Genomic DNA, 27,987 nt, shown 5'->3' on the forward strand with positions numbered 1-27,987 from the left:
CACACCGTCACTTGATGCAGAAATCCTCATGTGACGAATGTGGATGCACGAAGCAGCCCTTTTGTTTCAAACTCAAGACCCACCTGGCACTATGTACTTATTTATTTTATTAAAAATTGTACACCCTTGTTTACAAAAAAGAAAAATCAATAAAATTATCAATAAGAAAATTTAACAGCAACAATGGAAGATTTTCAAAAAGTTAAAATAACAAAGGACTAAAAACAGATTGAAACTCGCGTCAGCTTTCTAAACAACTAGGTAGGCTTGTCTAAACAAAAATGTTTTTAGCAGGCGCCAAAAAGAGTACAGTGACGGCTCTTGCCTGGTATCAGTAGGCAGGAAGTTCCAAAATGTAGGTGCTGCCACGCTAAAATATTGAGTTCTTACAAATGTGGAGAGGGCATTTTGTGGCATATTATGTGCCAGTTCCACAAACTGAAGTCATCAAGTGGGCGTATATGGAGTAAAGCAGTATCATACCACTTCAAACAGTCATGGCTACCTCAAAGAATCCTGGGAGTTGTTAAGAGCACCAGTCGTCGTTAGGAAACCCTCGTTTCCCTCACTGTCTTACAGTTCCCAGAATTCCTTTGGAAAGAGTGGTGGACTGTGAAACCATTCTGGGATTTAGAACTGTGAGGGGGAATAACGGGCTGCTAACAACTCTCAGATTGGTGCCGTGCAAGCAGACCAGTAGGAACACTGGATTGGGTCTCTCAGTGCACCCTTGTTGTGTCTGCTGTGCCCTGTCTCAGAAAACTGTGATGCCAGACGACTGGCTCCTCCGAGCGCTGGCCTACCTGCCAGCCGCTCCAGGAGAAAGTATCCCCTTCCCTCTCTTCCTTCTTGCATTTATTCAGTCAACCAAGTATGCTTCTCTGAAGTTGACTGAAAACTGTATCTCATTTTGGAATTTATTTCATTCATTTATTATTAAATCTATATCCTATCTTCCTCCCTGGTTCAACCCCTCCTCGTTTTTCCCTCATAACAACCCTGTGAGGTATTATTATTATTCATTTCATTTCTATACTGTTTTTAAGGGGAAAAAATCTCAAAGCAGTTTACAACCTGCATTAAAACATCAAATGAAAAAGTTAGGCAGAAGGACGGTGACCAGTCCAAGTTCACCCAGTGAGCTTCATGACTGAGATGGGATTTAAAACGTGAGCTCCAGGGTTCTAGTTCAATACTGACCACAGCACAACACTGGTGTGCGTGTTCAGTAGGTGTGAGGAGTATCTGATGGTACAATGAACAATTGGCATCTTTCGTTTTGCATTTATTTATTTGTTTTGTCATATTATTTTCCCTTCCTACCTCTGAGCATTGAGCTTACTAATAAAAAAAAATGGTCAAAATGATGAAAACACAATAATTTAACAGAATAATCCACAAATATCTAACATCATCATAAATCACCGAACAATAATTAGCATAACACAGAAAGATATTCCTAGTCCTTATTAAGGGTGAGGTAAAATGGGATGGTTTACAACTTGAGCCTCTGGAAATCTGAGGTCACGTCCAAATTAATTCGTTTGTTCCCTGATTGTTACGGGAAGTCCATAAACCAAGCAGAGTTTCTGGCCCTAGAAGGTTGGGCATTTTTGTACAAGAATAATGTGGAGTATATAAATGCATCAAATCCACTAATTTTTAATTTGGCATCTGCTATGATCTTGAAAACATTAAGCAATCGTTTTAACTAAATGGAACCAGAATATACATAGTAACCAAGCAACGTATTTCTGATGTGGATTTCAGCTCTTTTAAAAATTATTATTTTAATGTTCATTGTAACATTAAGTCGTGCAGATAAAACAGAATAACAAAACATGCAATTCATTCAGAGGCTAAAATTTGAATCGTCTAAACCGTCTAGAGAAAAAATACAAATTAGATATTACTTAGAAGCCGGGGGGGGGGGCGGGAGGGAGAAAAGATAATGAAATTTGATATCAGAGAAAGTTCTGACATTGTCAGGCAGATAGTAAAGCGTTAAACTACTGGCACATAGTGGGGGTCATCACCATTTTTACAGAGAGAAGAGTGACATTTGGAATTCATAGCGATTGCACAGAGATCTGAGTACACAGACTGCATTAATGATCAGCACTGATTCCAGGTTTTGGGGGACTCCTGCAGGCTTGCCCATGGCTGCAGGCATTGCAGTGATCAGTGCTAGATGACTTGGAGCTGCCGTTTTGATCTCCATGATATAGGGATGGGCGAATCTGTCAGTCTTGGGATCTGTAATTCGTTATAGGTACTGAGAGTTGTTGGAAACTCTTATCCCCCTCACATCTACAATCCCAGAGTGGTTTAATAGTCACTCCCTCTTTCCTAGGGAACTCTCGGAACTGTAACTCTGTGAAGGGAATGGGGGGGGGGGTCTCCTAATATCTCTTGGCACCCTTAACAGACCCTCCAAGTGTCCTTATTTTCCAGGGACAGTCCCGGATTTACAGAAGCCGTCCCGGTTTCTGATTTGATCCCGGAATGTCCTGCTTTTCCTTGTTGTTGTTGTTGTTTAGTCGTTTAGTCGTGTCCAACTCTTTGTGACCCCATGGACCAGAGCACGCCTGGTCTTCCACTTCTGTCTTCCACTGCCTCCCGCAGTTTGGTCAAACTCATGCTGGTTGCTTTTCCTTAGAATGTCCCTATTTTCATCGGAGAAATTTTGGAGGGTATGCCTTAACCAGTTATTATTCCCAAGATTCTTTGGGGAAAACCATGACTGTTAAAGTGATGTAACAGGGCTTTAAATGTGGGTATAATAGTGCTCTAAATGTATGGTGTGCACGTGGCCTATCTCTATTCACCAGTAGCAGTCTACACTTTCTTGTAATTTTGGGAGTGATGCTGGAAGATAAGGCTAGCAATGGCTAATAGAGACAATGGCTAGGTTCTACCTCCAGCTGGAGGTAGCATGCTTCTGAATACTAGAACACAAGTGGAAGAGCTCCTGCATTCCTGCCCTGCTTGTGGGCTTCCCACAGGAACCTGGTTGATCACTGTGAGAATGGGATGGTGGGTTAAATGGGCCTTGGGCCTGATCCAGCGTGGCTCTTCTGATGTCCTTATAAGAGACATGCATGCCACACATGTTATTCAGTTAAGTATCTGAGTAAGGAAATCTCATAGTATACATTCATATTAATATGCACAGTTGCAATCTAAATCCATGCTGCTTTCCTCACCCTGCCATGAACACCTTTCAAGACAGTAAGAATGGCTGAATGTTTTTGAGTTGTACCCTATTCCACGACAAATGCAAGCAGACCATTGTGAAATTTAAGTAAATGTTCTATGAAATATTCTTTAGAAACTGTTGTGGTCAGTTTACTAAATTATGTATTTTATTTATTTAATTCTATGCACAAATTGCTTTCTGTGAAACAGCTGAAAGTGCTTATCCATAAAAAAAACCATCCGCAATAAAAAGCAGTTTTGCTAGACTGCTAATTATTCAACCTTGGGAGATGGCTACCAACATGAATTTAGTGGCACAATGGGAGAGGGTGTGGAATGTAGCCCAAATGGAGAAACTAACAAAACAACTTAGGGACATAAGAACCTAAGTTGAGTCTGCTGGATCAGGCCATTGGCCCATCTAGTCCAGCATCCTGTTCTCACAATGGCTGTTATGGTGGCTGTGGGAAGCCCACAAGGGGAGGCCTGAGTGAGTGAGGCAGCAACAATCCCAGTACCAAAAATCTTTTTAATATATAGTCCTCAAAGAGAGGACTTGGAGCACTGCGGAATACAAAAAGCAAGGAATGACTTTGAAACAGTTTAGTACTGGTCTTTTCCTATGTGTTGAATAAACAGTGTAGCCACCATCAACTCATGGTTCATTTTGGAATAACCTGTTAAGAAGACATGGAAGAGACGCTCGATCTGGACAGAGATCAAAACCAACAGCGTGAAGTATTTCATAAGCTTACCTGCTACTTAAGTAACTGGAACATACTAACCTGCATGGAATGTCTGGGGCGGGGTGGGGTAGGAGGAGGGGAATGGGGTTTCTTTGTTAAATGTACTTTCAAAAATAGAGTTTCAGATATAAAAACCAATTTCAGTTATAAAATCATTCAAATCCAGTGCAGATGCAGACTGGGATACAGCTCTGCTTTAAAGGCGTGTTGAAAGAGGAAGGGATTCAATACCAGGCAGGCACCAAAGGACAACAGAGGCGGTGACTGGTCAGCAAACTAAGGTCCGCGGGCTGGATCAGGCCCAATTGCCTTCTGGATCTGGCCTGTGGACAGTCCGGGAATCACTGTGTGGTTCGCCAGCACGCACGTTCTTTCCCTCTCCCTCTTCCTCACATGGCAGCGGCGGCGGCACCTCCTCCTCCCTCCTTCCTCCTGGCTTCTCCCTGTCCTGCCTAGAGGAGGAAGGGGGTTGGGCTTTGTTCGTGCCAGCAGCAGCAGCAGCAGTGCTCGAGGGGCCACCATTTTAAGCAGCCCCTCTCTGGAGCCCTTTCGCGCGCTGCTCATCGTCCCTCCTTCGCTGCTGCCGCCGCCGCCAGCCCCTGCCACTCACACGACACAGGTAAGCAGCCACCGGGGCTCATGGTGCTCTTGCATCATTCCCCCCCCAAAAAAAATATAGTCTGGCCCCCCCACAAGGTCTGAGGGACAGTGGACCGGCCCCCTGCTGAAAAAGTTTGCTAACCCCTTGTCTAATATGTAATGGGGGGCCTTCCAAAGGTGCCACCATGCTAGAGGCCTGACTCCAGCATTGTAGGGAATGGACCTTCTCCTGCAGAGTACAGTTATCGGTTGGGTCTATAAAGGGTGATCTTTAGGTATCCAGATCCCAAGCTTTATGGGGCTTTGTACAGCAGTACCAGCACCTTGAACTTAGTGGAACGGTTAACTTAGCAAACATTGCCTTATCGAGGTTCCCAGTTATGAAGAGGCACATTGCGTTCTTTTGAAAGCTTTAGTACTCAAGAGCAGGTTAATGGGCTTTGTACTAAAACACCTTTTGTTCACTACTTCTAGGCTGTAGAGTACCTAAAAGAGGGGGCTGCCTCTTCATCTGACACAGCAAAACAGCACACCCCCTATAACATTGAATCAAACTTCTCAGGATGTTTTAGGGCTCGCACCGTGACCAGATCTCTGAATGCTGTGAGGAAATAATTCACCCTTGTGGATTCGGAGGGTAAATGAGCCTGATTTTATGGGCCCCACATTCCTGAAGGTTGCATTTTCAAATATTTGCAGGCCTTAAATGTTACACCTCCAAATAAATGTTTGCACATACCAAATGTTTCCTGTGAACGCAGGAGGGTGGAAAATGCGCCTGTCAGATTGTTGGAGATCACGTAGTCTTGGGCTCTGTCAGAGTTTTCAGGGGCTCCACTGCAACATCATGAGAGAACAACAGAGTGAGATTAAGCTATAAGGGCCCAGGATGTCTGAACAACTGAAGACATTGGTATCGAATGGGCAATGTAAGACACCCTACCATTATGCCATGTGTGAGGTGAGTGTTCCAAACAGAAGGTTCATGCACAATTGCAAAAGGGAGAGGAGTGCCAGAACGTATGAACTAGCCCAGTGCTAGCTCCGTACATTTTGGCACCTGAGGCAAACCTCAAAATAGTATCCTGTCCACCACAGATGGAGTGGGGAGTGAAGATCTACATCAGGAACGGGATGGCAGGGAATCTAATCAACCTTGCCCAATGGTTGTACTGGGAATCAAAGTCTGTTTCAGGAGGAAATGGGCCCATGCTGAATCATGCTGGGAAGGTGCAGAGCTTAGCAGACCTGAGGGGCAGCCCCCGCCGTTTCCTCTGTAGGGGTGGAAGGAGACCAGCAGTGCCTCCTATTCTCCATCTCCCAGAATTCATGGACATTAAGTGAAGATGAATGTTGGAGGATTTGGGACAAACAAAATAAGAACTGCTTTGTACAGTGCATTGTCAACTGTGGAACATGCTCCCACAGGAGGCAGTAATGGCCACCAATTTAGATGGCTTTTAAAGAGAATTAGACAAATTTGTAGATGTAACGGCTATCCGTGGCTACTAGCCATTATGGCTATGCTCTGCCTCCACTGTCAGAGGCAACTGCTGGGAATTACAAGGGGGGAGAGGGCCGCTGCACTCAGGTCCTGCTTTCAGGGGCATCCGGTTGACCACTTGGAGAACAGGATGCTGGACTAGATGGGCTATTGGCCTAATCCAGCAGGCTCTTCTTACGTACTTATTGCAGCAATTGTGTGTGTGGTGGGGGGAATGCGAGAGAGATGGGGCCAGCCCTACCGTTGGGCAGAGTGAGGTGTGGGTCAAGCAGCCTTGGAACCATTTGGCAGTGTTTAGGAATAATCTGGAGATACTGGCAGGTTAAGTGATAGAAGATAGGGGAAAGAAGGCATTGCATCATCATAAAGGCGGTTATCAAATAGCAGTTGGGAGTGTCTCGAGAGGATTCTTTGAAAGGGTAAAGCCTCACCACATGTTAGGCTTCCCTACAGAGGCACAGAGCTCAATTATCAGATACAGGAGATAATTAAGTTGTGAGAGGTGGCACCTCAAGAGAATACTCTGATAGGAGGCTGGAATATTTCGCAAGGGGACCAACAAAGAGTCTTGTGTCAAAATTGGGGGTGGTTTACTCCGTCAACTTTTGTTCCTTTCATTTTTCCAGCCGTAAATTCAGTTTTCCACATTTCCACATCATTTTTTAAATAGAAAAAGATCCTCACCAAAATCCACCCACATTTAAATGTGAATTTCGATCATGCACAATTTTGCTTACAAAATTATGCAATTTCTCCCAGTGCAAAGAGTTTTGGTATGTTAGTTCCCCTTAATAAATGACGTTTTATGTATGCTTCATCCTAGCACATGCATTTTTGAACATATTTTGAACACATGGCTGGAGTACCACAGTGCAAAATTTGGATAAATGTGAGTTTCTAAGGATGATGTTGTGTTGGTTCACGTATTGTTTTAGAAAGTATGGATTGGGTAAGTTTGCCTTCAGATGCAAACTGAATTAAATATCTTCCCCATTCCTAGTCTCCAAAGGCTTCACAGGTGAATTGTTACATCGGCAGACTAGAGCCTCTTTTATCAGATGGATTGAGTGCTGTCAAGGAAGTGGGGTGTAGTCTAGAAAGCCACAATAAATCTGTTTGTCTTTCAGGTACCACAAGAGACTATTTCTTGTGTTTGCTATCAGATAGGTGCTGCTCTGTAATTTCTCACATCCTACTAAGTTCCCGAAATGCTTTTGAATAGCCTTTCTGTACCATCTTTTCGAGAGGGTACACAGGCTAAGACAGCCTCCCACAACCTGGTGCCTTTCAAATGTTGGACTCCAGTTCCCATAAGCCCCAGCTAGCATGGCCAGTGGCCAAGGATAATGGGAGTTGCAGTCCAGCATAACCTGGAGGGCACCAGGATGAGGAAGGCTGGTCAATATGGCTTAATTGTGAAGTTGCATTCCTGTGGCCGCTTGTCTGGGAATGAGCCCCACTGAACACAGTTGGACTTACTTATAGCCAATGTTAGTCCTACTCAAAGCAGACTAACTTCTGTCTATTAATTTCAATGGGTCTTCTCTGAGTAGATCTTAGTAGGCTGCACCCCTAAGTAAACTTGCATAGAATTTCAACTATAAATGGATTGCTTTTGGGAAGCCTCCAGTCCTGCCTCCAAGGGGGAATCACCCTTTGCCTACTGCTTCCCTATCCATCCTGGTTGCTGCCTTTCTGCGCAGAAAGGCTGCAATCAGTTAATTGCAAAGCAAGCTTTACTTCCCTGTTCTCCTGTGGACTGTGAAACCAGCCAGATGAGATAATGTATCTGTCAGAACAGGAGAGAGAAGCCAATTCATCTTGTGCTGTGCGTGTGAAAGAGAGAGCGAGAGTGTGAGAGCGAGATCCCGTTTGCTTGTTGTCTCTGGTCTCTGGGGCTGCAGTGCAGCGACCAAGCGGCAGGGATGAAGGTGAGGTGGCAAAGGTCCTGTGGCTTCTTAGCAACCAAAGGCAAGGGCATTTATGGTGGCACCGTTTGGCTGGAAGGAACCGAGTGGCCTGGGAATATGGCCGTGTGTGTTACGAGAAAGCTGCAATCAGGGGTCATTGCATATGGCAGCGTGGATGGGGAGTGGGGGCAGAGAGAGAAGAAACATTGTTCAGTGTTTCTCAGATACAGGAAAGTAGATTGGTTTTAGGCTGCCAGCTATCCAGAAGAACCAGTCACTGCTTTCAGAAGCAGTTTTAGTTAAAACAAATAAGGATAAAACATTTAACAAATTTAGAATGCAGCAGCCAGGGCGTTGACTGGACCATATAAACTTCTATTTGCTAACCCAGGTGAGGAACCTTTGCAGGTTGCTGAACTCCAACTCCCATCAGCCCCAGAAGCTCTGAAGGGCTCCGGTAGGCCTCAGAGGTCAAATAACATGTCATGTGACTGTGCATTGTGTCCCTGCCCCCAAGGGGGACATATAGGATACTAGGTCCCAACATTCTGGTAAGGTGCTGTGAAAAGGGATACCAATACTCTTGCCTAGGGTCGGACGAATCTATCAAATTTAGTTTCTATTTTTTCCAGTCTTAAGTTCAGTCCACCACTTTTTTGCATCGACTTGTGATTCTTTATTTTTCAAATCCTTGTGAAATTTGATCAGCATTTAAGCCAGCATTTCTCTCAATATACCCATTTTTGCATGTATTTTTTGTCTAATATGCACACGTTTGCAAACCTTTCCCTTAATAAAAAGCATTTTGTGCAAATTTTCACTAACATGGATTTTTATGCGCATTTCCTAAGATGCGCATTTTTCTGTATATTTCTTGTTGGAAAAAATGTGAAATTTGGAAAAGTGCACATTCTGAATGATAGCTACATTTTGGTTTGCACAGATTTTTCTTTTTTTGGGGGGGGGAGATGCAAATTGGGTAGATTTGCATTAGGATACGACCCAAACTGACTTCCTCCCTCATCCTTCTCCTAAGTCTCAGCCCTGCCAGACCCCAGTGTCTGGGTCTCCTGGAAAGAGACAGGGCCCAGGGATTGGCCTTCGCTTTCCTGCCCTCGTGGCAGGCTGCACATCTTCTCCAGAGTACAGTGGCAACATCTCTCGGTAACTATTTTGGGCTCCTTCTCATACTCCAAGGAATTAATTAAAGGCAAGTCTGAAGTGATGGGGCTTTTTTCCCTTTCATTTCCTCCACATGACGGAGGCATCGGCAGAAGCAGCACAAAGACACTCGCCGCCTCATGCATTATTAAATGGGTCCTCGCCCCATCGCATCAGCTGAGCCTCGCGCTCGGTAATTGTCGTTCTGAGATTTCAGTATAATCCATTGCGTTTGTTTGTTTGCTGCTGTACTTAAAATGAGCATTCACCTTGCTGGATTTCCCCTCCTCCTGTTTTGACACTCAGCTTCCCACTCTTCCCCCATCCCCACGCCTCCCTTTCCCATCTCAACCTCCCTTTCTCTTTTGGCACAGAGATATTCTTCCTTGGTGGAAGAGCTCTGGTGTTCGTGCGAGTGGTGTTGATGTGGGAGAAGTAACTTTGTGCATGCACTGCTTAGTGTGAGGGCTGCATGCTTGGATTGGTTTATTCAGCGAGGAGGCCAATATTAACTAGGGGAACCTTGAAAAGGGGGGGTACACTTACAGAAGTCAGAGATTCAGAAACCAGAGAGACAAAGGTGGGCAACAGCTTTGAAGGCAGCACCATTCCTATGCACCAGAAGTGTGGAACCTTTTTTGGACCACATTACCCCTGTGGAAAGCTGTTGGGGGGCCATATTCCAGTAGTGGGTGAGGCAAGATCCACACACCGTTGCACACACTTAACTAATACACAGGTAAACACAAACACTGTTTCCCATGGAAAGAGTTCTGTATTTGATTCTTAGTAACGCCACTGAAATTTCACCTTCCATTTTCTTTATCATCTTTTGTTTACTTTACAAGTATTTTTTAAGAATAGTTTTCATAGTATCCATTATCTGTCCTGTCCATACAAAAGGCATTAAGAGTAATCCAGCAGAAGAATGCAAATAAAGTCAATACTTCTGAACTGCAAAACCTGCCCTACGGCGACGTGAGTTTAAAGTCCCAAACTTCAAAATGCTCTTGCATCCTGAAAAAATTGCACGCTTGCAGTTGCAAAGCACATGGACTACTTTTTGCCTACTTGCCAGGAGCACAAGTCTGCCGAGTCATTTTCTTCCCAGCTTTGCACGGTATCAAAGCTCCTTTCCCTCCTTTCGAAAAGCTGTGTGCCCTGATTTGAGAGGAAACCCCATTGAACACAGTGGGACTCACTTCAGCATGGTTTGAGCTCTTACATTTGAAAAGCGGATTAAGAGTTTGTTTCCCATGCACATTGCCTTTTTTCCAGGGGGTCCACAAATGTTACCTTTACTTACTACCAAGCTGTTATTTGTGGTTGTAACCAGTCTCCTTCCCTGCCTCTTCTGGCATCCACAGAGAGCATGTCGGTGAGACAAGGGTTTCTCTCATTTATGTGGGTATGGATAAAGTGAAAAACGGGTTTGTATTGCTGCTCAGAAGGGCCCCATGCCATTTCTTACTAGCTCTAAATCTGAGGTGCAAATGAGACATCTGAGGTAGGGATCTGTGTCAGCTGTTCTGCTCAGCAAAGGGATGCGGGAAGTTCCCCCTGGCGAGCTCTCAGGTAGATTTGTGTCTGCCTGTTTTTGGCCTGCAGTTTCCCCTCTCAAGCAGCCCTTGTGAAACTAACTTTTGCCTCTGGCCGTAGCTTTTTAGAAATCTGCGCATTTTGTGCAACTAGGGGAGAAATTCAATTCAATTCGCAATCAAATTTGAATTTATGTAATTTGCACTTCGCGAAACACAGCCATCTGTAGAAATTTGCACTTCTCCAAAATTTGCAGTGCAGTTCTCCAGCCAAGTATTGTGTGTATAGAACTGCATATATTAGTGCAAAGTGCATCTATATGAGTGAAAATAACAAACAAAAATGTCTTAGATGAAGAGAAATGGTTTTACCAAAATGTTTTGGGCAAAATTGCATGCAAAAATGTATAGGAGAAATTCCCACCACTAAACTCGCATCATATTAGGAGACATTTGCACTGATTTTTCATTAGGAGTTTCTTTTCAAAAAATATGACTCTATGATTCTGTGATTTTGTATGCAAACTTATGTGGAGAACTGAAGTTAAAGCGTGGAAAAATTAGGAACTGAGAGAAAGCAAAATGGACAGATTTGGCCATCTCCACCTTGGGGCAGCAAAAAACATGTTCTGGCTGAACATTTGCAGAGTGTTCGTGTTGTGTATTGAGTCAAAGGATTTTATATCTGTATTATTATTGTCTGTATTTGCATTAGGGTAAAGTAACTGCCTTTTGGTTCCAGAGGGTACAGCTACTATTGGTACATTTAAGCTGCTGTATTTGGATCCTCTGTCTTATTGGTTTCCTCCAAAAGGCAGGACTGTGATTGCCTGATATTGTTCCCTCCAAAATGTATCCTTTCTAGCTAGTTCCCTGTCCCTATAAATGTAGCTCTCCCCTCCTTAGTTCTCAGTCTTGTTTGCTTTAATAAAGAAGTGTTACTACAGAACTGTCTCCAGCATATTATGTCAAGAGAGCTGAAATCACAAACCCCACGTCACAACAGTTCTCATGTTCCCTTTCAGTCTTCTCTTCTTCAGGCCACATATGTCCTGTTCCTTCAGCCTTTCCTCATAGGACTTGTTGGAAGCAGCCACAGAACATTAACACACCTACTTAGTCTGCCACCCTCAGCCATTTGGGAGCAGAAGAGAGGAAGGAGAGTGCTTGAGTCTAAGGCCTGCTGTGGCTTGTTCCTGCTATTGCAGGTTGCACAAAACAACACTTTTGTGTGATGTGCTAACACTGCCATTGAAACCACCAATCTGAGAAATCTGGAGGTGTCCTTTCATTGGCTCCAAGAGCCCCTTTGGTCCTTAGAGCTATTCTTAGGTTTTTTTTAATTAAAAAAAAAAACACCTTAAGGCATTTCCCCTCTGGACCCTAGATGTGAAGATGTGAGAAATAACCAAGAAAATGTCTGCAGAGGTACTGTAGGAATGCCGAGAAAATGGATGCACTCATTAATGAAAACATCTGCATCTTGATTCACATCTCAGTACATTAGGCCCAAGCACGCCTGGCAGTGCATTTTTCATATCTGTGTATCTTTGCATGAAAGGCCCAAGAGGAGGCAAAGACGCATCATTGCAAAGAGGAGATGAGCGATTGTCTTGCCAAGAGCTGAGACACTCGGTGATGCTACGATGGGAACAGAGATGCCGTTTGTTAATGTAGTACATATGTCATCAAACAGTTGCCAGATCAACAGCATCAAAATGAGCAATGCCCTTTTCTTTGCTGGTGAGGCTTTTCAAGTACTGTGTGGCCACTAATTCTCGCTTTAAAACTCCATTTATCACACGTCCCTCATTTCCGTGTGCATTAGCTGGTGGAATTTGTGCAAAGTTTGCACCAAGGATACTCACTTTGAAATAGACACATTCAGAGAAGCCCTTGCCCCAAACCCTGCTGAACATTTGCTTTGTTTGGGTGCTCTTTTCTTTCTTTAACTACTGTTTCTTGGCATTCTATTTAAACTTTGTCCTTGCCCTCACTTGCCCTTGCTGCTGTTTAGTCTGTTTAGCAATAACAACCTACCAGATTTTCCATATGAGCGTAAAGTGGTGGGATCACGTTACTCAGAGTATCGTCACACCATTGGCAGTGGCAGACCATGTGATTTTGTCAATCGGATGGGATGGCAACAAGAGCAAGTGAGGCCAAGGACAGTGAGGGCAAAGAAGAAGAAAAATGGTACCAAAGAGCAAGAGGAGGGTAGCGGGGTGACACAAGGGTGCTGAACAGCACTGCAAAAATATGTTAAAGAAGCCGGTATGTGGTAAATAAGTATGTGTGTGTGTTATGTTCGTTGTGCTTATAAATCAAATCATAAAAAATAAAAATAAGGTCAAATGAAACCAATATAAGCTTATATTGTTGATATAATCTCAGGTGGTTTCAGGCTCTAAGTAGGGTTGTGCGCACTTTGCACGGAGCTCTTATTTCTTATTTCCAGACATGTATAACAGCCGTTCATTAGCCCAGCTTAGCTATTATGCACACAGGTACACAAACAGGACATGCGCTGATCATTACATACAAATTACAATTTGAGTGTACAGCTACACTGTTTTTGTACATGTATACACAGATGATACACTCCCTGAATGTGCCGCTGAACACCCATTATATCTTGCCTGCCCAAATCTCCATCAATGCCAGCACCTCCCCAAACTGCCAGCTTCCCATTCTAGGTCTGAACTGCTACTCAGAACTCCCCATGTCTGAGCCTCACTCCCATGTGCCGCTGCTGAACACCCCCCTCCACACATCCTCTTGTGTGCTAAAATGGCAGCCACCCAGTCTTGACAACGTTATCCAGGTCTCTTTCCCTGCTGACTGAAGACCACAGCTACTGCCACACGTTCCACACCCTTCCGCACAGACTCCAGGTAGGGACGGGTGAATCTGTTAGTTTCAGATTCTCTCAGTTTCTTATATTTCCAATCTTAAATTTTGTTGTTCATATTTCCATAAGTTGCAATAACAACAACAACAATAATAACAACAACTTCATGAAAATCCACCATTGCTTTAGTGCAAATTTCTCCTGACACACACTTTTTTGCAAAGCTGTTTTCCCTAATACAATGCACTTTTCAGTACAGCTATTTTCCCTACAATATAAGTTGTTGTGCACACTTTACCCTAGTATATGCATTTTTGTACACACCACTTGGCCTGGAGAACTGCACTGCAAAATCTGGAGAAGTCTGAATTTTGAAGGACAACTGTGTTTCGGTTTGTGTGTTGTTTCAGGAAGAGCAAATTAGGTAGGTTCATATTTAAGTATGAACTGACTGAAATTTCTTCCCCATCCTTAACTCCAGGCTGCAAATTCCCCTCTCCTTGATTTGAGGATAACAGGAAGCTGTCTTGTACAGAGTCAGACCATTGGTCCATCTAGCTCAGTATGGTCTACACTGAGTGGCAGTGGCTCTCTAGGGTTTTCAGCTAACAACCTTTCCCAGCCCTTCATGGAGATGCCAGGGGTTGAACTGCGGACTTTCTGCTCTACCCCTGAGCTACAGCCCTTCCTGAAAGTCAGGCGGCAGCTGTAGCTGGTAGCCCTTTGTCCTGCAAAGGGCATGGCTTTCTTGTGCTAAAGAGGATTCAGCAGTTTGCCTGCAGAGCATGATAAGGGTGCTGCAAACCTCACAGGGGATCCCAAAGAGACAGAAAGCCCCGCTCTGGTCATTGGCAGGGCAGTGCAGCTGGGGCAAATGACTGGGGACATGACTATTGGGGGTGGAAGTCTTCTGGAATTACCAGTGAGGGGAAGGAGCGAGTTATTTCTGAAGAGTCCCTGGTGAGTCTTCTTCCTGCTAATTGGGCCTCGCTTGCAGATGCAGGCGTGGGTATCATTTCCGTGGCAGCCGGTCTCTCGGAAAGGAGAAACCAGGCAGATTTGCCTACCTTCTGTCTGACCACCTGCAGAAAGCACAGAATCGTAGTTAAGAGCCCGCCATATGGCTTTCTAATGAAAACATCACTTCCAATAGATTTGCTCTAGGATATACGCAGCCTGCTCTGCAAGGAGGCAGGCTGGATCAAATCAAGAGCCACTAATCTCCAGGCAGAGAGAAAGCGAGTTCTGATTAAACGAGACTGACCTGTTGGCCCAGAACTAGATATTTCTGAGATGGGGGTTTCTTGATGCATCTGAGCCTCCTCATAGGGAGGGCGGGAAGGTGGGGGAACCTGGATTGCATTATGCCATGAAGTCGATATGATCTCCCCCTATGTGTAGCACAGAATTACGTTTGAAGGGCGTAAGCCCTTGAAACCTTGGAAATACTACATCAAATATGCACACTTTGTTCACATATATAGGCCTAACACTAAATTAAATCAGGGCTCAGTATGAAAGAGCAAGTTGGGGGGAGGGCAAAAATCACACTCGCTCAGCTCCTCCCCTGGTCAAGCTGCTGCTGCTGCACCAGCTAGAGCTACGCCATGGTTTGTTTTAGTGTCATGTGCAAACCAGAGGTTATGGTTTGACTTCTCCAGATAAATGCAAACTGAATAACATTAGTTAACTAACACACAATGATACGAGAGCTAATTTCAGTGTGCACTCGTGTGTGTTTGTGTGTGTGTTCTGAAGTAGTAAATCTTTGTGTAAGAATAAGAGAGTTACACATATATGAGTGCCCCTATTTTCTTAAGCGAAATTTTAGAGGATATGCAACTCTTGTGATTTACACTGTCAACACAAGCTTTCCGGCTGGTAAGAGCTTCAGTTTATTTTAAACACCGAGTCAGTGTTTACAGATGAGCAGAAGCTCATCTGCTTCATTGTAAAGTTAAAAAGCAAAGTGTGAAATGCATTGGGAATAAAGGATACAGGATTTCTGGACAGCTGTTTTAAAACTTACCTTACATGCCTTTTACAGCTGTTTGCTCCCTCTTGTTGCATTGATTCAGTATTATTATCCTTTCTGTTTATTTGGAGAGGCTGAAACTGAGATAACAGTGGGTTGTCTACCCTACAACCATCCACTGAGTTTGTGGCTAAGGCCAGATCTGTATTCACAGTAGAGTGAGATGGTAGAGTCCTGCATTGTAAAGCAGATACCATTTTTAATGCTCTCTCATAATGTACGATAAACAAATAATTTCCCTGCAAGCAAATAACTAGTCTAGTGCATCTGGAAGAAAGATTCTAGTCCAGTCCTTCTTCTCTTGTCCTAGGTTTTATTTATTTTTTACATGCAGGGTAAATGTGGTTCTATTTCTGCAGTCTGAAGTGGTACAGACAGTTCTGCCACGTTAGGATTATACTATCTCATTCTCCTACATGTGTAGATCCAGCTTTGTTTTATAGAGCCTGGATTAAAAGAGCTGGTAGGGTTTGGGCAGGGACCCTGATGAGGGATGCTCAAGAGCCCCACACATCTCCTGACCTACAAATAGGAATGTAAGAAGACAGGGATTAGTTACTTGTTACCCAAAGGCTTCCAGTGGTTGACATCGCAGATGTAAATACATTATACCATAAAATCAGAACGAAAAAACCTCCGTAACAGCCACAGGACACTTTGGCACTAGTAACAAAACAACATAATCTTTATCAAAAACCTGAGACTGAAACTACAGTGCTACCTCGGGTTACAGACGCTTCAGATTACAGACTCCGCTAACCCAGAAATAGTACCTCAGGTTAAGAACTTTGCTTCAGGATGAGAACAGAAATCGCACAGCAGTGGCGCGGTGGCAGCGGGAGGCCCCATTAGCTAAAGTGGTACCTCAGGTGAAGAACAGTTTCAGGTTAAGAACAGTCCTCCAGAACGAATTAAGTTCTTAACCCGAGGTACCACTGTATGTGAATGAAGGTGCCAGGTGCATCTTACTGGGGAGAGCCTTTCATAGATGGGGAGCCACAACTGAAAGGAACCTCTCCCTTGTCACCACCCTCCAGGACCTGAGAGGAAGATTGAAGGGCCTGGGTATGTTTCATACAGTACTGAGATAAAGGTACCTTTTTACCTATACTGGGATAGGCATTCTGGAAGATTTTGGGTTCCTGAGCTGTAAATAGCTTTATACATAAAAAACCCCCAGCACTTTGAACTGAGCTTGGAAACATACAAGCAGCCATTGTAGTTGCAACAGAATTGGTGTTATATGATATGTTCATGTTGAATTGCACTAAATTGGGGCTTCTGAACCATGCAGAGTTCAGCCAAAAACTTCATTGTTTGTCTTGCTCACTGCTATTTCACACAAGTTATGTAACTATTTAAAGCAAAGGAAACATCCAAACAGCATGAAAAAAGCCATTAATTACATATCTTTTGTGGACCTGACCAAAAAAACCTGTGTGAACGAATGCCAGTCATATTCCTTTCTCCGATTTCCATTCTTGACCACATATGAACATGCAACCTACTGCAATTTCCACTTCCTTTTCTGTTTTCACTAGAACTGTCTGACATCCCCTACCCACAAGGCCTATGGTTTCTTCTGCCATCATTTTTTTCACATGAGGCAGCCATGCAGAAAATGTGAATATTCCCAAACCGGATATGCATCACTTTGCAACATCTCTGTCCTGTGAAAAACCGACCAAATTAGCTTTCTTAAGTAGTTTGAAGTCATGCCAGGTTAATCGAGTTTTAACTGGCTTTTGCAGCTTAAAGGCTCCTACCGAACAACAATATCCGTATATTTCTTTGCGTATGTGACGCACAAATTATTTCCTAACTTTGAAAAACAGGTTTCCTCTGTTGCTAGACACAACCTGTGAGGTGTGGTGAGGCTGTCCATATAACCTGCAGCATCTCACAGGTGAAAAATGGGAATACTTCTTTTTTCTTAATGCTTCTATTCTCATACCCATGAGATTCTTCCTATCACTAGAACACACTGATGCAGATTCTTCTCACTTGCTGTACAAACCAGAGTTGAGCCAAAATGCCTCTCCCATCTTGCATCCCAGGGATAAGGAACCCTTTCACCGTGAGGGCCGCATCTCTCAGAGAGAACCTTCTGGGGGCCGCATTCCAGGGGTGAGCACACTGGTTTCCCCCAGGTTAATTTAACACCAGAAAGTACTAATGAGGATTGAGGTGGAACTGCAACCCAGTCTCTATCCCCCCCCAAACCCCCCAAAACCTACAGTCTTTTTGGGAAATGGTGTGATACTGTAAACTTCCCAAAGTCCAAGGTGAACCGTTCAGAAAGTGATATAGGGTGCATATTGTATGCTCAATTCCCCGAGAGCAAGTTCTGTGGAATTCAGTGGGTCTTGCATCTAAGTAAGCATGCACAGGACTACAAAAGTCACGACCCTTTCCCTTTCTTAGGCTGCAATCCTACCCATGTCTACTCAGAAGTAGGTCCCATTTTACTCAGTGGGGCTTTCTCCCAGGTAAGTGGATTGCAGCATCGTGGTTATATCCAATGCTAGTCCTGCTGAGAACTGGACTACTCAAATTAATGAACGTTGCTAATGTAGGTCAGTGGGGCTACTCTGAGTAAAACATAGCTGGATACAAGCCTTACCGCTTAGGAATTGTCCTTATTTTCCTCTTTCTCTCTCTCCCCGCCCCTCCTCTTTTGTGGGGGTTTTTTACAGACTCTTCCCCTGACATAATCAGGTTTCAGCACTGACAGGGATCCATCCATCATGTACAACAAAGGAATTTGCCGGGTCAGAGAATCCCCACCTGAGTTAGCAAAACGCCATGTTCCCACTTCGCTTCTGTGACAAAATAATAAATAACGCCATTTCCCCAGTATTATGTTTTCTCCCCTTCAGCAATCTGCAATTTGTTTTTTATTTCTTTCAGAGGTGTGCAATCGTTTGCATGGCCATTAGAGTTTGATTTGGAGGAGGGTGGCTGTGATGGCCCTGGGGAAACCAGTGCCAACCGTACCCTAAGTGAGTGCAGAGAATAGGCTGATAAAGGGGTGCAGGGGTAGTGCATGGTGCCATCGTTATGGGACTGCATTCTCGAGGACCTGGGAAGGGGTTAGATTAGATTTGCATGCTCAAATGCTTCCCTGGGTAAACTTGACAATAACACAAGGTCTACAGATGGAGGGCGGTATACCATGCTGATAGGGGCTGTTGGGAGTTGTAGTTCAACATCTGGAGGACACAGTGTTGGTTTACACTGAGGAGTGCTGTCATTTTAAATTTTTGTTTATTAATTAAACTATTTCTGTACTCATTTCAGTTCAAAACTGCAAACTGGTGCATGATCCAAGTAGAGAAAAACAATAAAACATTACTATAAAACACACATCTGGTAGCAAATTACAACCACAAAGTGATCCAGGTATCCCACTCCCATACCTGCATCCTGAAGTACCACAGTCCCTTGCTTGCTTGTACAGTAAGCTTGAGGCTAAGCTATAGTAAGATGCACAGGCTGGCTACATTCCCTGCGACTTTGGTCTTGACTTCTGTCACTCTTGCCCAAAATATGCCCTCTTTCCAGAAATGGGAGGACACTAGGGATGGATGAATCTGTCAGTTTTGCTTCTCTATGTTTCTCAGTTTTTTCCAATATAAATTCAGTTCTCCAAATTTCTGCAGATATTTGGGGAAAAAATCCTAATGAAAATTCATTCACATTTTGGTGTGAATGTTCCCTTACAAACAGATTTTTGAATGTCGTTTCTTCAATGCACAAGCTTTTGCAAACAATTTCCCCCTACCATAATGCATTTTTGTATGTTATCTATGTCCCCCCGCTTCACATTCTGCCCTTATATATGCATTTCGTACCTCAGAAGCTTACAGGGAGGGCAGGTAATTAATGATGATGATGATGATGATGATGACTAATGATGTTTGGTTGGGGAACTGCTCCCCACTCCTGTCCTAAGATGCTATGAAGGTTGCCCTACATGCTCAGATGTCTGCCAGCACATGAGGGCCAGGGCATGACCCAGGTAAATCGAAGATTGCACTCGGATGCCCTGCTGAGCCTCAGCTTTCTTGCAAGTGACCAGGATTTGCAGGGTCAAGTCAAGTATTTTAATTGTGGGTGGCGGGGAGAGAAGATCTGGTGCTTTTGAACATATGCCCACAGTATACAGTAGTTTCACCTCTGTCTTTCAGAGTATTTCCCCTGCAGAAAGTGGCTGGGGAAAGGACAGGTGTGTAGGCAAAGCGCTGAAGGTGGAGTGGCCCTCTTGCATATTCTCCAAAGCAATGTCAAATAGCGACTTCCCCCATGTTTCTCCACAAACCTGATGTTTTCTCATAGTTATTGGAAATGTTGTTTATATTTAATGCTCCCCTGCTCAGTGCCATTAATTCTGCGTTGCTATTAAACGATGAAAAGCAGTCAGAATTCACCTCTGAGGAAATGTTCTAATGACACAAATATGCCTGGTGGAATTAGGGATGGAGGAGAAATTTGATTTAGTTTGCACTTAAAACTGAATCGACCTAATTTGTACCTTCTGAAACAAAGCACGAATGGAAACACAACCACCTTTCTAAATTTGCCCTTCTCCAAATTTTGTAATCCAGCCAAATATGTATAGAAATTCACACACTAGGGCAAAGAGTGCATAAAACAGTGTACAAAAAATGTGTTGTATTAGGAGAAAGGATTTTCCACAAAAAGTGTGTATCAGGCAAAATGGCACACAGGCATTGTATATTATGAGAAATTTGTAGTAAAATGCTGATGAAATTTCACGAGGACTTCTTCTTTTTAATTGCAAACTAATGCGGAGAACTGAATTTAAGATTGGAAAATACGGGAAACGGGGAGAAACTGAAACTGACAGCTTCACCCATTCCTACTGGGGAGATGATATGTGCAGACAAAGGGTCACATGTGGAATGGTCCCCTTGCATTTCTCACAAGGCAATTGCAAGCAGTGACACCTCCACCCCATGTCTCTGCACAGACTGTTTCTTTGCTTCTGTCTCATGCACATGCACACACCTGCCCTGTCAGCGGCATCAATTCTGCTTTGTTATTAAATGATCAGAAGCAGCCATACCTCACTGTTGGGAAAACAGTCTAATGGCACAAAGATACCTGATGGGGTACTAGTTAAAGCGGTGCTTTGCAGCATAGGGGCAGCCATCCCTGCCCAAGAGTGTGGGGCACACTGGGGCACAAGGCCTTTCTCCCATGTGCCTGTAAGCGTAGAAACAGTGAAAATGAGAACTGGCACTCGCTTGGCTTCCATGACCCATTTTTATTTACTTTTGTATGCATTATTAATCCTCCTGGGTGTTCTGTAATCATAGTGCCACATTATATTGTTATGCCTACCCCACTCCTCCAAGCAGTGAGATGCTTTTTGGGACAGAGGATAGTTTCTTTTCCTTTGGAAAGAGGTCCCTTGAGGCTTGTTGCTGCTTAGCAATATTTGGGTTGATTTACAAATATACTAGTTGAGCATGGATGGAAGCATCAGATAAGCTCTCCAGCAGATCACCCACATGCACTCCAGCTGGTACCATAAGATGCTGACAGAGCCAAACTCAACTCTCAGACCCCCCCCCCTCAAATTTTTGTATTTTTTCACACAGAGACATTTAGATCACTTCATCCTTTGGTGGTGGGTGGGGAGGGAGATGTAGTTCCTAGTCTTTGAGAAAGGCCAGCTATCGAGAGCCATCAGCCAGTCTCACTAACTAAAGAGAAATACGTGGCAACTGTGCTAAGACCAAAGCAATTTCTAGCACTACTCCTAGATCCATTTGGCCCTCTCCTGCTCCCAGTCTTATAAGAATATATATATAATTAGAATCCATTGCCCCAAATTTTCCTCCATGGTGCCACTTTCTTTCTATGCACAGGTGATTCCCCTCTTCCTCTTTTCTCCACGATAAGTATTCAGACATGCAATCTTCCTCTGCATGAGTGCATAACTTAGTTGTATAAGAACACAAGAAATGTTCTGCTGTACCAGGACGAGGATCCAGGGGAATTCTGCTTCCAATAATTGCTGTCTATGTAGGCTCCCAGAAATTTGTATACAGGGCATAAAAGCAATGCATCCATTATTCAGAGAGATACACTGCTTCTCAGCGTGGAACTTCCACTGAAGCAATTGTGACAAATAGCCACCCATAATCCTCCATGAATTTGTCTAGTCCTTTTCTCTTAAAGCCACAGCCATCACTAGAACTTGTGGAAGATGCAGGGTTCTTGTTGTTTGGTCTGTCCTGCATCTACTGCAGGTCAGTTTCACAGCTGGTGACCCCATGCTCCATTACCATGGTGAGGCAGTTTCCTGGGTTGGCAGGGTGGGGGTGGTCTGTGACAGCTGCTAGAAGAGCAATCGTATTTGGGAAGCAGCCCCACCCAATTTTCCAGGGTGAACTTTGCCTAACAGTGCAACTATTGTCAGGGGTTGATCTGTCAAAGAGGGAGAAAGCTTTAAAACGTCCCCCATTCACCTCCTCTTGTCCAAGGAACTGTATCAACAAACAGGTTCCATCAAAGCAGAAGTAAAGAGGGAGCCTTTGTGCTTATGCTGCACTAAGAATAGTTATAGGAAATCTTTTACTATTACTAGTTGTTCAGAACTTGGGTTCTGATTCGGATCAGCTAGCAGGATGAACACAAAATAGTAACAGTAAGGGTGGATCTGTGTCTACAAACACAGGCTGTAGCTGAGTGGGTGAGCAAACTCTGGCCCCAATTCCCCCTTCCATCTGGCTTTGCCCCACCTGTCTCCTTGCATCCTCTCTTTTTCCCCACCTTGGGATCTTCACCTCAGTCCCAGCTTCCCCAAGTCTTGCCCTGCCTCTTGGCTGTACCTTCACCCTGCAGCCATGCTCATTTCTGTAGGTCCACATTCATTCATGAACTATGAAGGCTTGAAACATGGTGGTCTTTGCCATTCTTCTCAGCGGGACATTGGCTACTGGGCATGCAAATAGGTCTGTGAGGGTTTGGTGCATAATAGCTGCTGACAAAGCTGCCATAGACTATGAAGCCCATGGTGCACAGTGACTGCTGGTGAAGTAGACACATATCCAAGAAGATTTGGGTCTTGCGTGACTTCGCAGATAGGAACAGATGGCTGTGCAAATAAGAGCAGATGGAACCTGCGGAGTAATGGGAATGTTTAAGCATGCTCCTAACTCCAGATTGCACTTCGAATTTTGCAGGATGGCATGTTTCACCCCAAATTCTACTTTGGTCAGAATTTGCAATAATTCTAAGTTTGACATTGACAATGCTGTGAAGCTAGAAAGGAAGACAGTAGACAAGCTTTTTAAAAAAGAGAGAGAGAGAACAAAACAGTGCTCTTTTAGTATGCTGTTCCTCTGGGCCAGGAATCGGCAGGGAGAAGGGCTTTAGATGTTTGCATGCAGGTTCCCCAAATAAAGTGTGCCCCTTTATTTTTATTATATATACACTCCACCTTTCCTCCAAGGTGCTCAAGGCGGCGTCTGTGATTCCTCAGTTTATCCTCATAATCAACCATGTGAGGTGGGTCAGGCTGAGAGTGAGTGACTAACCTGGGATCACCCACTGAGCTTCATGACTGAATGAGGATTTGAACACTGGTCTTCCAGGTCTACACCCTCTCAGCTTTCAGATGATACCCCTCCACCTGTCTGTCCCAACAAAGCAGTTCAGAAAAAGTGAGCAAAAAAAGCAGTCAAAAAAGATTATCTGCCTACACTCATCACCTCTGCTCCCCATTGGGACTAGCTCTGTCTAAGCTCATTTACTGCCTTACTTTTTCACTTTGCAGCAATGTCATAATTACAGTTACTGCCAGATTCTGACCAAAATAGGATTTGGAGCGAAATATACAGTTCCACTAAAGCAAAAGCACATACTGAGCTGTGGGCATGCTTAAATATCCACATTACTCCTGCAGATTCCATCTGCTCTTAACTTGCACAACCATCTGCTCCTATCTGTAATTTGATACAGGCCCCAAATATTTTTGGGTATGTGAATTTTGCTTACGGTTCCTGTGCCTCATGGGTTTGGGTTTTGTAACCTACAGTAAGCTATAAAGCCTCTACTTTGAGTGAAGAACATGGGAGCAAGAACAGAGGGTGGTAGTCAACTGAGTTTTACTCAGAGTAGACCCGTTGAAATCAATGAACATGAGTAAAACTTAAGTTGAATACCACCCAGAGAAAGCACTGGCAGCATGAAGAGGGTCTTGTAAAGGTAAAATTGCTCTCATGGCAAAACATTAACAACAACAATTTGTTGGGTTGCCCCAGCCACTCTGGGCAGCTTCCAACATATATAAAAACATAATAAAGCATTACACATTTAAAAACTTCCCTATAAAGGGCTGCCTTCAGTTGTCTTCTAAAGGTTATATAGTTACTTATCTCCTTGGCTCAGGGTTCAGATAATTCCATAGCCTCTAACATTTCTCTTATGAAAATTGGGACATCCTAAGAAAAAGCGGGACATTCCAAGATCAAATTAGAAACCAGAGCGGCTTCTGTAAATCTGGAGCTGACCCTGAAAAATAGGGACACTTGGAGGGTCTGATGTCAATCAGCCTAAAGTGCCTGAGAGGACTCCCTTTATTCTAGAATTTGGGAGTGCCCAATAAAATTGCAGTAGATTCAGGACAGACAAAAGGATTTTCTCAGCTCATGCTTGCAGGTTTCCTACAGGCATTTGCTGGCTACTGTGAGAACAGGATGCTGAACTTGATGGGCCACTGGCCTGATCCATCAGGCTCTATGTTCTTAGTTTGAGAATGTCTGCTCTCTCAGACCTGCCTCTGAGCAAAACTCCACCTTGTTGCATTGGTGCTTCTACAGCTAGCCAGAATGGAGGTTTCACCTCTTCCGCTCCTTTTCTGTACTTTTTGTTTTTAAGGAACAGTCAAACAAACAGCGGCCTACATCCTTGTAGTTTCCTTGGGGCCTGTGATGGTTGGGAAAGAATTTAGGTTCTTTTCAGGTCCTTTCCTATTCTGTTAAAATGCATGAAAAGTGAGGCTGGCCCAGCTACTTCTGTCCACAGCTACCTTTGCTCAACGAGACCTCGAATTAGGCCACAGATTATTACAAGTACAAGTCAGGGAAGGACACTCCTCAGGGATGTTGGGTCTTGCAGAAATCCCTCCTAGTCTCGCATGCTGATGGCAGGAGCAGCTGAGCTGTTTCTTCACAGAGATGGAGGTGAAATGTGTTTGGTCTGCATTTTAAAGCGAACCGATCTAAATGTCAGCAATGGATTTATATGTGGATCAGAACGCAGCTGTCACACAGACTATACACTTCTCTGAATTATATGATGCAATTTCATTGGGGGAGGGTGCACAAAACTGTATTTTTTGAGGAATTTTTTTGGGGGGAAACGTACTGAAAAGCAGAACATTTTAGGGGAAGAACACAGATAAAATGCAAGTTAAATGCATGCAGGTTAAATTTGGGGTTTTCATGCATTTTTAAAATCTGCAAAACATGGGATGGACCACAACTATAATCAAGTCTGTGACACAGTATGGAAAAAGGCTTATCTGTCCATACCTGTTTCTTCATTTATACTGGGTGCCATCAATATGAATCATTGTCTCCATTTGAAAGGGCGGGGGTTGGGAGGCAGAATGCATTCTGTTAAGCAAATATTGTAGTTGTGTGACAAGAGTACTAATTCCTCCTGGGCCTGAGAAGCTATGTTATAAAGTACTGTTGCATGCCACCCCAATCTCCGAGCAGTGTGAGATTCCTGGGGTTCCAGGTGGAATTAACTAGAGTTTGTGTTTCCTTTGGAATGAGGTTGAGTGCAGACAGTGGTGTCTTTACAATATAAGGTTTATTTACACATATCTACAGTTTGAGCCTACAATGGAGGGTTCACAGCATTAACGCACCAAGAAGGATTCAAATAGAAACCAAGCATTGCTCTGACTCTCTTGCTTCCTAGCTTGCTGCTTTGCTTCTGGCTCACATCACTCCACTCTCAGCTCTCATCCTTCTTTTTCTAACTACCAACCAGTTGAGGGAGGAGCCCTCAACCCATTTTCTGCTTCCTTTATTCCCTTAATGGCCCCTTACCTAGGCAATTGCCTCACTAGGAAGCTAGCTTGGCTGTTTCAGGAATCAGAAGGGAGACAGACTACCTCTCCACCAAAAAACCCCTCATAACACGTTGTCTGTGTGTGCGTGCCTCATTTTCACCATGTTCTCTGGCCTTGCCCACTTTGGCTTCTGGCCCCTCCTGCTTTACTAGAATACAGCCCCCAACAGCTCTCAACTGAGATAATGCACTGTGGTGTCCTTGCAATGTCTGTGTGAGTGAGCAGCAAGCAGGTGTCAAGAAGAGTGGTTAGTGAATGTCAGTGCCCTCTGACGTGCTGAATTAAGATTCAGCTGTCCAGTATTCAAAAGATTAAAATCAACAGTAGCTAAAAATAAATAAAATGCACATAACTTCTACATGCCTGGGTAGGCTTGCCTACGCAAAAATGTTTTAACCAGGTGCCATAAGAAAGCAGAGGGAAGGTGCCTGCCTGGTGTCAATAGGCAGGGGGTTCTAAAGTGTAGTACAACTTTTGATCTAGTTTTACTGATGGACTGTGAGTATAAACAAAACTCGGGCACTGGTTCTTAGTAACATCTTTGTATTCTTTATGGCAAGGAGGGGAGAAGTCAGCTTTCCGCTGCTACTCCTTTTTTGTTGAATTGGTTGGGGGCAAGATGAGGCCGGGATATATAACTGCTTTGACTCGCTGACCAAAGGCAGAGGCCAAAGCATATTACCAGGCCAGGGTTTAAAGTTTTGTTTTCTAAAAAAAAAATTTATATTGCTGTACACTGCCCTGATATTTTTATGAAAGGGCGGTATATAAATACTTTTATAAATAACATAAATAAATGCTGCTGTTCATCACACACTGTCACACACATACATTACTATGCTAAAATGTTCAGCAAATCTGCCTGGGGCCTTTGTGGGACAGAGGTTCAGAGCACAGCTCTTTAAAGGAGGGACTTTATTGATGGTCCTTTTCCCCAAACACAGGATGTTCCACGGAGCAAACACAGATTTCAGCCCCTTTTAGCAGGCTTGGAAAGGCTGTGAGCTGTTAGTGCCAGCCAACAAGCAAAGGAACTGCTCCAAAAGAAATATCGCGTCAGGCCTGCCAACTGTGGAGTGCTTTCGGGATCACTCTGGTGTGGTATGTCGGCCAAAGAACTGGCAGCTGTAGAGACTGCTGGATACCCGCCAACAGCTTGACGTTGGTTCTGCAAAGGGGCATTCTGGCCACAGAGACGTCTTTCTGCTCCTGCCCAGGGCTCCACTGGTACTGCCATAAGGTCTGCCGGCAGTCACTTGCAACTTGCGCCATTTCTCAGGGCCATTTTTGTAGGTGTAGGTTTGTGACTCAAGAGAAACTCACGCTGCTTACATGTGTGTAAAGCCATCTTCACACCATACATTTAAGGCACTATCATACCACAGTCATGCCTCCCCCCCCCATGAATCCTGGGAACTGTAGTTTGTTAAGGGTGCTGAGAGCTGTTAGGAGGCCTCCGATTCCCCTCAGAGAGCTACAATTCCCAGAGTTCTCTGGGAAAGCAAATTGGTTGTTAAAATTGCTATGAGAACAGGTGCTCTGTGGGGGGAATAGGGTTCTTCTAAAAAACCTTTTCAGGTGCCACACATTTCCCTTACCATTTTAACAAGCTAGGAGTTGGGGTGCAGATATGAGAATAGTTAACAGGGTGGTGGGCACTGTCTCCTACTTTACCGATGGCATCCTCTGTTTGAATGCTGCTGGGCCTAAATCTGATTTAAAAAGAAGGAACTCCTAAGAGGGGAGAGCAAGAGGGGCCTTGAAGTTGCCCATAATCTGTTAGCAGCACATAGAAAACAGACCGAGAAGGCACCTGACGGTAGTCCTCCTCACTGTGGTGAGATTAGGGATGGACTAGCCATTTTGGTCATGTACATCCCGATTGTACATGCTTCTGTGTGGATTTTAAAAGGGAGGATCCTTAGGGTCTGTGTAGAAACGCAAATATAAAATAAAGAAACAGAAGTACTTACAAGGCAGTCCAAGGGCTCCAGCGCTGACTCAGTCCATTCTTTAAAAAAACAACCTTTTGAACATCGTAAGTCATTTAGTCGCTCACATCCTGAAGTGGCTAGTGTGGGGGCCTTTTTTGCTGCTGCATGCTTAGGGCAGGGCCACGTTCACACCATGCCTTTAAAGCAATCATAGACATTCATGACTCCCACAAAGCATTCTGGGAGCTGTGGTTTGTTAAGGGTGCTGAGAGTTGTGAGGAGGCCTCCGATTCCCCTCACAGTGTTTTGATTCCCAGAGTTCAGAGGCACGTGCACTTTGATTGATAACTGTGTTCTAATCCAGCTTTAAGTTTGGGAACTGTGAGTCAG

The 27,987-nt window shown here is 44.1% G+C and overlaps 1 protein-coding gene and 1 long non-coding RNA gene across 2 annotated transcripts in view; one reads left to right on the plus strand and one right to left on the minus strand.

The window, feature by feature from the left end:
• EXTL1 (exostosin like glycosyltransferase 1) overlaps window positions 1-27,987 on the plus strand; it is a 65,157-nt gene that overhangs the window by 7,413 nt on the left and 29,757 nt on the right. The window lies entirely within an intron of this gene.
• On the minus strand, window positions 101-27,985 carry LOC310767984. Its single transcript, XR_014551139.1, has 5 exons — window positions 27,637-27,985; window positions 14,429-14,590; window positions 5,284-5,381; window positions 2,650-3,875; window positions 101-2,513 (listed from the first exon to the last, which is right to left on the minus strand). It is a non-coding gene; the product is annotated as an uncharacterized lncRNA (long non-coding RNA).

Source organism: Podarcis filfolensis, assembly GCF_964270895.1.
Source record: "Podarcis filfolensis genome assembly, chromosome: 8".
In the NCBI taxonomy this organism is placed as follows: domain Eukaryota; kingdom Metazoa; phylum Chordata; class Lepidosauria; order Squamata; family Lacertidae; genus Podarcis; species Podarcis filfolensis.